This window comes from Urtica dioica, chromosome 6, assembly GCF_054948205.1.
Source record: "Urtica dioica subsp. dioica isolate 48M chromosome 6, U.dioica_male_clone48M_v1_H2, whole genome shotgun sequence".
In the NCBI taxonomy this organism is placed as follows: Eukaryota; Viridiplantae; Streptophyta; class Magnoliopsida; order Rosales; family Urticaceae; genus Urtica; species Urtica dioica.
The window spans coordinates 32279029-32290603 of NC_142761.1; the positions used below are offsets into that span (position 1 = coordinate 32279029).

Here is an 11575-nt window from a genome sequence, read left to right on the forward strand (position 1 = left end):
CAGTGTAGTCAAGGCATCGAAATTTACCAATTTTAGTCTGGATAACTTCTTTTGCGTGATATTATGTTTTTATGCTTCTTTTGTTACTTAAGGGCAAGTAACGGTTTAAGTTTGAGGGGATTTGATAAGTGCGTTAATCACGCGTAAAAATCCTATTTCCCGAACCAAAAACCGACGAGTCCTCAAGTATTTTAATGGTTTTTAATAGGTTTTTTAGTAGTTTCAGGTCCAGAGGAGCATTAGAGCGTCTACAATAAATTTCGTTGAAAGAGGATGGGATTTGGAGACAAAACAGTCGAAATAGAGTAAAAAAGAGATGAGCAAGAAAATTGGCGACTACGCGCGCCGCGCGCATCCCATCGCGCGCCGCAGGAAGAGAGAATTCGAGACCGTGCCACGTGCCTCTAGTCATGCGCCGCGCATACGGTGGCACAAACCGTGAAATCGCACAGAGTCTTATGCGCGGAGCGCGCGTAACCTGGAGTTTGGTCCGCGCGCCGCGCATCGACCACCGCGCGCCTCCGGATTGCTGGAATATGAAATTAACGTTTTCTGAAGATTTTTGACCATTGGATTGAATTGGAAGGCTCAGATAACTCCGAAAAACACACATTCAGGGCTAAAAACACATATTGTAACCTAATTAACTCATTCTAGTTTGAAGTTGTTTTTTCTACTTTTTTTGGTGCACTTTTTCTTTGAGAGCTTTTACTTGGGTTAGGGGGTTTCGTTAGGGTGAAATTATGCTTTGATTTACTTAATTATTCATGCTTGTGTGGATGTGTTCTTAATGCGTTCTTTAGATTGGCCATCTTTAGGATTGTTTTTAGGATTTTTCTGTCACTCGAGAGAGGGCGAAAACTCACGCTCATAATCCATGTTTTGTTTTGTTCTTAGGTTGCTAGACGGCTTAAGCTTAATGTGATCGTTTGAATTCTCGTGTTTATTGCTTGTGATTGTTTTAATAGGATTAGAGGCCGAGAGGATATAACACTAGTACAAAATATAGCATCAGGTGCGACTTTTTTCGGGTGCGACAAAGTCGCACCCGAAAGTCCGCACCTGATGCTTTTAGGTGCGAAAATTCGCATCTGAAAGTCTTAATTATTAGGTGCGAAAAGTCGCACCTGAAAGTCTTGATTATCAGGTGCGAAAAGTCGCATCTGATGCTCTTTAGCTTTTTAAAAAAAAATTAATATGCTGGTTTTATTAATTTTAATTCTAAATTTAATTATATAATAATTATGTTACAACTTTTTAGGTTACAAAGAGTCAAAATGAATCACATAGCCAAAATGAATCACATAGCTCTATATTTTTTTTTTAATTTTCATAATAGAATAAACATATAATTTTTTGTTCTAAAATTAATTATATAATACTACTCATAATAAGTTCACCACCTTTTCAGTTACAACCAAGTTTATGTCACCACTTTATCAAGTTTAAGCTTTTACACACACACATGTCATTAGCTTCATATTGATACTCTATTTTTATAACTAGTTCATCTGCATTAAAACCAAATGTACAAAGTTCAGAAAATCATTAATTCAAATTGAACAATTAAACAAGAAACTTTTCTGCAAAGTAAACATGTGTGTTTGATGGCCGCTTAGCATAGCAGTCAGCTTTTCAATTTTCTGCAAAAAAAAACACACACACACAATAATAAAAAACTGATCCAGACATATATACAAGTACTACTAACTACAACCAATCCAATTTCACACATACATGGGCAGATGGAGAGACTGCGGGAAAAGAGCTTACGGCTCGCGGACAGCGGACAACGGCTCGGGACAGCAGTCGACGGCAACATTGGCACTGAAAAAAATAAATAAAAATTAAACAAAATAGATACAACACACACATACGTATTCACACACACTCTAACATATACACACCCAGTGAACACATACACAGACCTCACCCACGCCTGAAAATCAAAGAGAAATATACAGGAAAAGATGTAATAAAACCTATTACAATGTCCAGAACCATGTTGGTGCAAAGATCACGCTGGTGCCTTCTTTTTCACCGTGTCACTGTCCAGAACCAATCCGGTCTCCAACGAGGGCGACGACTGCAGCTGCAAAAATAAAATAAAATAAAATAACTTCAACAAAGAAACCAACAATTTATTAAAAAAAATTGTACACCAAGCATAACCCATTCCCGTAAGGCACAAGAGATAGCCACAACTACTTATATTTTTGGGAAAATAACACATTTATACCCTGTGTTTTAGTGAAATGTCGAGTTTAACCCTCGGTTTTCAAAAATGTCGAGTTCATACCCTCTGTTTAACTAAAATGACGAAATTATACCTTCTATTTAACTAAAATGACGAAATTATACCCTGAAATAGACAACAGTGTCACAAATATTTTTTTATTGACTTTTCATTGACGTTGACTATAATATTTATATATAAACACCAATTATCTTTATTCATTCGCGCCATATATGTAATTTATTTAAAAACTAAAATATAAACAACAGTCTCTTAATTGTGAAGAACACAGAAATAGGCAAAGGGGTAAACATCGATAGTTGATAGTCATCAAAATCGCATATTCGAACAGAGAATCCGGGATTTAGAGTTACAATTCGAACACAGAATGAAGTCATTTCTTAGTGGTATGAGTTTTATTATTTAATTTCAATTTAAGGCTATTTTTATTTCAAAATTGAGAATTTGGAAGTTAGGGTAGTGATTTAGATTTTATTGGGTTTTTCTTATATAAGAGTTAATATCAATGAAAAGGAGATTTGTGACGCTGTTATTCATTTCAGGGTACAATTTCGTCATTTTAGTTAAACAGAGGGTATAATTTCGTCATTTTAGTTAAACAGAGGGTATGAACTTGATATTTTTGAAAACCGAAGGTTAAACTCGACATTTCACTAAAACACAGAGTATAAATGTGTTATTTTCCCTATATTTTTTTTTAGAACATATCAAAGTAATGCTACACCAAGAGTAATGCCACAACTATGTTTACCTTCTTCTTTACTATCTTCACCATCTCGTGAAAAACATCCTTCTCTGCCACATGCATATGAACAATGTCAAATCTAGTCCTTTACCTAAACTATTTCATAATTAAACCAACTTAAACACACAGTCAAGCACATAGAAAACAACTCACAACACAATCACATAACCTAAATTCATATTCTCAAATCAGTCTCAGTCCCGAAACAACAAGGAAACTTAAGAGAATTCAGTTCCGATCATGAACTAAACCGAGCCAAACATTATTTCAACAAGATTTCTGAAATTGCACGTGTAAATATCAAATTTTACACTTAAAATCCAAGACCCAACAAGCCATTTACTGATTCAAGCTTCATAAATTGAAAACCACCAATTTATTTTCCAATTTTCGGCCAAAAAAATCAATTAAAACTCAGAGACCCTAGCTCAAAGAATTTCACATAAGAATAATAACAAACCGAGCCCGATCCAAGCCAAAAACCCACTCAAGCAATGTAAAAACAAACAAAAAAACAAACACATGTTCTAAGAATAAAAAAATCCCCAAATTTCAGCTTGAAAAACCCTAAATCCGAAATAAAAAATAAGGGTTTTCGAATTTCCTTTAACCTCTTCACGTGGTCTGTTGGCTTCGCACGACTCTCTCCGATTCGACGCTTGATCCTCGTGGCTTCGGTTTACTCGCGCGACGCTCGAGCTGGCTGTACATTGTTGAGTCGAGTAGTGGCGGAGAGAAGGAAATGCAGGGAGGCGGTGATTTTAGGGCTTGGTCGAGCAAAGAGAGAGCTAAGAGAAAAAGAGATGGTAGGGATTGGATGAAAGAAAAGTAGAGACGTTCTAATTTGAGAGAGCGTGAGAAAAAGAATCGGTTTCAATCGAGTCAAACAAAAAAAATCCCGGCTATACCAAAATTTTAGCTGAAAAATAAGTGGGAAATTTTTCCCTCTAAATTTTTTACTTTTAGGTGCAACTAATCGCACTTAAAAGTTTCGATGACTATTGGGTGCTAAAAGTCGCACCCAAAAGTTTAAAATTCAGCGAAATTTTTAGGTGGTTTTGGTGCTTTTTGGGTGCGACTTTTCGCACCCAAAAGTATCACTTGGTGCGACTTTTAGGTGCGAAAAGTCGCACCCAAAAGTCTTCCGCACTGGAAAACAGTATTTGTCATAGTGTAAAATCCGTCAATTGCGTAGGTTGCTAGATCACTCGAGAGAGGCTAGTAATATCATAGGGAGAATGAGATTAGCGTGAGTAGAGTAGGGCAAGTTGTTTGAACCTGAAACCCCCGAGTCTTAATTTTCCGGTGAAGTCGTAACCCCCATTTTCTGTTATTCAAAGTTTCGTGTTACATTTCCGTTGTTGTTTTTGTTAGTTTAATTGTAGTAAAGTATTGCACCACCTACTTTAATACCGTGAAATCAATTTGCTTTAGGTTGTTTAACGTCGCTATAGTAACTAGTCTCTGTGGGATCGATATTCGTTACTTACGTAACACTATTAGTTGTTCGATACGACCGCTTGCGTGCTAGTTATAAAAATATCGCAACAAGTTTTTGGCGCCGTTGCCGGGGACTTTTTACAATAGCGTCGAAAAATAATCTGCTTAGCCATTTGATTTCGTTACGTGTTTCCTAACTTTGCGTGTTATTTTCTCTTTTTTGAAGGTGCATGCGGAGTGAGGGAACATCAAACCTCGTTCCACTAAATATTGAGATCGAAAAATTATGCAAGACGAGCATAAAGCAATCAAAGGAACGAGCGATGGAAGATAGAGCGAACAACGCGGCAAATGAAGGGCCAAAGACCCTATTTCAATATGGGTTACCACCAACTGACGCCGCGCAATCGGCAATCGCTCTCCCGGCTCTTGCGGGTAATCAGAATTTCGAGATCAAGACCGGCATAATACACATGGTCCAAGCGAATCAATTCTCTGGATCACTTACCGAAGACCCGCAAGACCATCTGACGAACTTCGTCGAGATCGCAAACACGTTCAAGCTCCACAACGTGTCCGACGAAGCCATCCGCCTCCGCCTCTTCCCGTTCTCACTGCGGGACCGAGCCAAGACGTGGCTCAACTCCCTCCCGCCAGGTTCCATCACCTAATGGGCCGACCTGCGCGTCAAATTTATCTCAAAGTTCTTCCCGTTCGAGAAGATGCACAAGAGACGCAACGAGATCCACTTGTTTGCTCAATACGACGGGGAGTCATTATTTGAAGCATGGGGACGCTTCAACGAGTTAGAGAGGAGGTGTCCCAATCATGGCATCCAAGGGTGGATGATGGTGCAGATTTTCTATGGCGGTCTCTCACCATCATCTCGCACCCTAGTCAATACGGCCGCTGGAGGGTCGTTCTTTCAGAAGATGGAGGAGGAAGCTCACATCTTTCTCGAGGAGCTGGCTTACAACAACTATCAATACCCGTCCGAGCGGCGCATCTTGAAGAATATGCCAGTTACTCCCGAGATGGAGCTGATGAAGGCACTGGCGGCACATGTGGTGGATCTCACAAAGTCAGTCCAGGGACAGAAGGCCTCCGTTCAAGCCGTGCACACCCCTGAAGTCTGTTTCTGGTGCAACGGGCAGCACAATAGTGACGAGTGCGCTTATGGGGACAACGGCCAACAAGCCAACTTCATCAACAATAGGCCGCCCAGAACAACTTCAATCAAGGCCCAAGGAACAACTACCAGAATGGGGGATGGAGAGGTCCCCAAAACAACATGCTGATGAAACCTGGGCCTCAAGCCCAGCCTTGTCCACCACAGAATCAGCCCCGACCACCGCCATACCAGGCTCCTCCATTTCGGGCATACAAGGGCGAGATCAACCTAGAGGAGCTCATCGCTAACTTGGCCACGTCAACAACCTCCTTCATAAACTCCACCACCGAGTTCATGCACGAAACAAAGACGTCTCTCTCGAACCAATAGGCACAGATCCGAAATCTCGAGACGCAAATGGGGCAACTTTCCACCGCGGTAAACTCACGACCTCAGGGAACGCTTCCGAGCAACACCGACATCAACCCCAGGTCACAAGTCAATGCCATTACACTCAGAAGCGGACAAGTGATCGACAACTCAGACAAGAAGAAAGAGAAGGTGGGGAAAGACGAGCCCCCCGTATCGATGAACCAAGCCACGCCACCTCCGACGAGTGCCCCAGCTCCAACAAGCACACCAAAGCTGCCGTTTCCTCAGAGGCAGAAAGAAGGGAAACTTGACCACCAGTTCAGCAAGTTCCTCGAGGTATTCAAGCAGCTTCAGATAAATATCCCGTTTGCTGATGCTCTTGAGCAAATGCCGACGTACGCCAAGTTCCTGAAGGACATCCTCTCGAAAAAGAGGAAAATAAAGGACTGCAACACGATTACCCTCACCGAAGAGTGCTCCGCCATCATTCAGAGGAAGTTGCCGGTGAAGATGAAGGATCCAGGGAGTATCACCGTCCCGTGTGCTATTGGGAACACCTTCTTTGAGCGAGCACTATGCGACCTGGGAGCGAGCATCAACCTGATGCCGTATTCTATCTTCAAGAAGCTCGGCATCGGAGATGTGAGGCCGACCCGAATCACTCTCCAGATGGCGGACAGCTCCATCGTATACCCGCGAGGAGTGATCTAGGATCTCTTGGTCAAAGTCAACAAGTTCATCTTCCCCACCGACTTCGTGGTGCTCGACATGGAGGAAGACCGTGACGTCCCAATCATCCTAGGGCGGCCATTCCTTGCCACAAGAGGAGCTCTCATCGACGTAACTCGATCAAGACTTTGGGGGAGAGCCAACCTGAGTGCCTCCGGATCGACGTGTACAAGAAGAAGAAGTGGTGTTCAACGCGTTCAACGCTATAAAATACCCTAGGGCGAGCGACGATGTCTTCCGGATCGACGTGTGTAACTCCATCATCGCCGACTTCTCTCACCGATCCGAGGACCCTCTCGAGGTAAGTTTGCAAAACTCTATCGATTTCTATAACGATTTTGATAAATGTGAAGCTTTAGAGCACGTGGAGTACATGAACACAGCCATGCCATATTGACGTAACTCGATCAAGAGTTTGGGGGAGAGCCAACCTCGAGTGCCTCCGTCCATTCAACAGCCCCCAAAGCTCGAGTTGAAAGAATTACCAGCACATCTCCGCTACGCATACTTAGGCGCAGACTCGACCCTTCCGGTGATCATCTCGAATCACCTCACCAAGGGAGAAGAAGAAAAGCTGCTCGTGGCGCTACGCAAGCACAAGGGAGCGATCGGGTGGACACTCTCGGACATTAAAGGGATCAGCCCCTCCTATTGCGTTCACCGCATACTCTTGGAGGATGGACATCGTCCCTCGGTGGAACACCAAAGACGCCTAAATCCGACGATGAAAGAGGTCGTGAGGAAAGAGATTTTGATGTGGCTCGACGTCGGGGTCATTTACCCGATCTCCGACAGTGCATGGGTAAGTCTGGTGCAATGCGTTCCGAAGAAAGGCGGAATGACGGTTGTGAGAAACGACAATAACGAGCTCATTTCCACTCTGACGGTGACCGGGTACAGAATTTGCATGGACTACCGCAAGCTCAACAACGCCACTCGGAAAGACCACTTCCCAATCCCCTTCATCGACCAGATGCTCGACCGTCTAGCAGGGCACAGGTACTATTGTTTTCTTGATGGCTATTCCGGTTATAACCAGATCACGATAGCACCAGAGGATCATGAGACGACCACCTTTACACGCTCTTATAGCACTTTTGCCTTCAAGCGAATGCCGTTTCGGCTACGTAACGCACCAACCACATTCCAAAGATGCATGATGGCCATCTTCTCCGACATGGTGGAGAAAACAATTGAGGTTTTTATGGACGATTTTTCTGTATTTGGCCCTACATTTGATCAATGTTTGGAGAATTTGTCTCAGGTGCTTAACATGTGTGAAGAAACTAACCTCGTGCTTAACTGGAAGAAGTGCCATTTCATGGTACTAGAAGGCATCGTGCTGGGCCACAGAGTCTCGAAGGACGGGTTAGAGGTGGACCGGGCAAAAATTTCCATAATCGAGAAGCTACCACCGCCAACTTCGGTCAAGGGAATGAGAAGTTTTCTGGGGCATGCCGGCTTCTATAGGTGCTTCATCAAGGACTTCTCAAAAATAACAAAGCCACTATGCGGACTACTCGAGAAAGATGCCAAGTTCTCCTTCTCCACCGAGTGCTTAAAGACCATCTTCACCCGATTCGGCACACCACGAGCCATCATCAGCGATGGGGGAGCACACTTTTGCAACCAACAGTTCGACGCACTCCTCGCCAAATACAGCGTCACACACCGGAAGACATTGGTGTACCACCCTCAAGCCAACGGTCAGGCGGAGGTCTCTAACCGGGAAATTAAGAAAAACCTGGAAAAGACGATGGGAAGTTCTCTCAAAGACTGGGCCGCCAAGCTCGACGACGCACTGTGGGCCTACCGCACAGCCTACAAGATGCCAATTGGTATGTCCCCGTACCACCTCATTTACGGGGAAGCATGTAATTTGCCAGTCGAGCTAGAGCACAGGGCACTTTCAGCAATGAAGAAGCTAAACTTCGACTACAAAGCTTCGGGCCAACAGAGACTCCTTCAGCTGAACGCCCTTGATGAACTCAGACGAGACGCGTACGAGAATGCCAAAATCTACAAGGAGAAGACCAAAGCATGGCATGACAAACACATCGTCAGGAAGGACCTCAAGTCGGGCCAAAAGGTACTCCTCTATAATTCCAGGTTGAAGTTGTTCCCTGGGAAGCTAAAGTCGCGATGTTCGGGTCCGTTCGAAGTCGTGAATGTTTATCCACACGGGTGGGTGGAACTAGAAAACAGGCAAGGAGAACGCTTCAAAGTCACCGGTCAAAGGGTGAAGCCATACTTTAGGGGAGTGTTCGAAAGTGAGAAAGCAGTGACCTTCATCACCACCATTTTGTGAACCGAAGACGTATCTCGTCAAGCTATTGACGTTAACTAAAGCGCTAATCGAGAGGCAACCCGACTTTCTTTCGTTGCATTTTCATTACTTATTTGTTTGAACTCGATATAGTATTAGCTTGTTAGTTTTCTTAAAATAATAATAAAAAAAGACGCACATCGCGCGCCGCGGGCTACACATTGTGCAGCGCGCGGACGAAACTTTTGGCTTTTTCCATTCACACAGTCATATGCGCGGATCCCGCGTAAGCCGAAATTTGGTCCGCGCGCCGCGAGGCCGTCATATGCGCGGCGCGAGGAAAACATGAGTGTGTGCGCCGCGGCCTCCCTTACGCGCGGCGCGCGAAATGATTCATCCGAAGTCACAAACTCATATGCACGCTCCGCGTGTATGTTGAGACTCTGGTCCGCGCGGCACGCAGAACAAGGCGCGCGGCGCGCGGACCCGCGTAAGTTGTTTTAAATAAGGCTTTATGGCAGTTTTTTTTTCAAAAATTTATCTCTTCCCCAATTCCTCTCGAACCCTAACCCCATTCTCACAAAAATCCGACCCCAATCATCATACAAACACGGAATTCGATCATCACAATTCTTGTATTTGATTCATCTACCTCAATTCGTGTGGGTTTAGTTTATTTTTGGGTATTCCTCATCTCTTTCACCTCTCACTCCCCAACACATCAAGGTATGGCTTTTTCACTCGAATTTTATTATGGTTTGTTGTTGATTTCGTGAAATTAAGAAGGAATGCAAGAATGTTGGCTATATGAATGGTTTAGATACTCTTGATGACTCAATTGTTCATCAAAAAATTTGCATGCACTCTAGGTGTTCGATGAAATACCCGAACGAACGTACAAACGAAAAAGTGAAATATTTACGTACGATTACGGGTCAATACGCACGGGGTGTAGTTGTGAATATGTGGGGGGGGGGGGGGGGGGGGGGGGTAAAAAGGGGTTAATAGACGTTCATCATAATATCATCGACTCATTTTACGTTGTGTTTTGCAGATGCAACGAGCTTCAACATCGAGAGTCAACTCCAAACGTGTCCGTCAATCGGTGGCGGCATTGCCTCGACCATCAACATTACTGGAGGGTGCCGGTGAGGTTTGGGACGCCATATCAAAGAAGGGACTAATAGCCGAGCGTGTGCTTACACCCATTCAGATGTGCGGGAACATGTTGGCACAAATTCAGAGACTCCATTGGGAGAAGCCGTGCAACGTTGAGACGCCAGCATCACAGAAGTTGGTGCGCGAGTTCTACGCTAATCTCTCCGTCACAGAGGGAAATCTCGTCAGAGTGCGTAATGTGGTGGTCATCATCTCTGCGCTGGCACTCAACGATTATCTCGGGATCCCAGAACCCGAGAATGACGACTACGTCGACATGTGCCTGTATCCATAACGGGAGGAATGGATTCGCCTCCTCGCCCACCCCGGAGCCACCTACAAGACGAAAGTGGTGCATGGCCAGGTCGTCCCGAGCCACCTCCCAATATCGAGCCTGAACCGTTACGCAAATGCGTTACAGCACTTCATCTGCGCCACGATCCTTCCTAACCTGCGGGAACACACGGTGGATCTCCAACGCCTGGCTCTATTGGTGTGCATCGTCACCGGAAAAGGCGTCAACATCGGGAAAATCTTGAAGGAGAGATTCGTGTTTTGTGCAAATTGCGACACCGATGTCACGCTCGGCAATGGGGGGCTCATCACACAGCTCTACCTCAACGAGGGACTTCGAATCCCGGCCTCCGAGACGCGAGAAAAATTGGGGGACCCAATCGACGACCGGAAGATCATGAGCCTAAAGCAGTGGAAACACGGAGCCGCACATCTGGATGGGTGCGGGTTCATAGACATTCCCGAGCAGTACCAAGGCAAACCGGGTGCCCCATCTTAGACGCTCCCGATGAAATTCCACCCCCGGTCGCAACCAACGAAGCTCCCACAGCCGGATACAATGAAGTGTTAGCCATGATGAACCGGTTCGACCACCACTTGGGAGCTTCCTCACCGACTTCGGCCAACGGCAGCGCGACAGAGACGAGTTCCACCAAAACGTCTACAACACGTGGACGTCGCATCAAAGCTTCCCCGCTTCTCATCCCGATGTTCAAGCCGGAACACATCATGACGCCCCGATCTACCCGGCATACCCACATCACCTAATGGCACCATACCCGGCGTATCCTCCGTGGGAGCTAAGCCTCTACGCCCCCCGCGACCCCGACGAGGATGATGACCATGGCCGCGATGAGTAGGGCCGCTCGATCACCCCCGCAAAGTTACGTTCCTCCACCCCTATTTTGCATAGATACATTGAGGGCAATGTAAGTTTTGAGTTTGGGGGGGGGGGGGGGGGGGGGGGGGGGGGGTTGTTTGTCTTGCGGGGGTGTTTTTGTATACTAGTAGTTAATATTCTAGGTTTTTGTGTATTTTAGGATAATTGGTGTGTTGACTGCTTTGATTGACTCGTTATATGTTTGCCGATGATAGGGATAGTCTTGAGCTATAGGCATTTGAAAATATCTGTGAATTACCAAGTGAAAAAGAATCTGTTTGAGTTCTGTGTATAGCCTAAACCCCGAATAATGTGTGTCTCGA

The 11575-nt window shown here is 45.0% G+C and overlaps 1 pseudogene; it reads left to right on the forward strand.

The window, feature by feature from the left end:
* Window positions 1–8962, forward strand: part of LOC149393678 (uncharacterized) — a 74054-nt pseudogene extending 65092 nt beyond the window's left edge.
* The last annotated feature ends 2613 nt before the right edge of the window (window positions 8963–11575 follow it).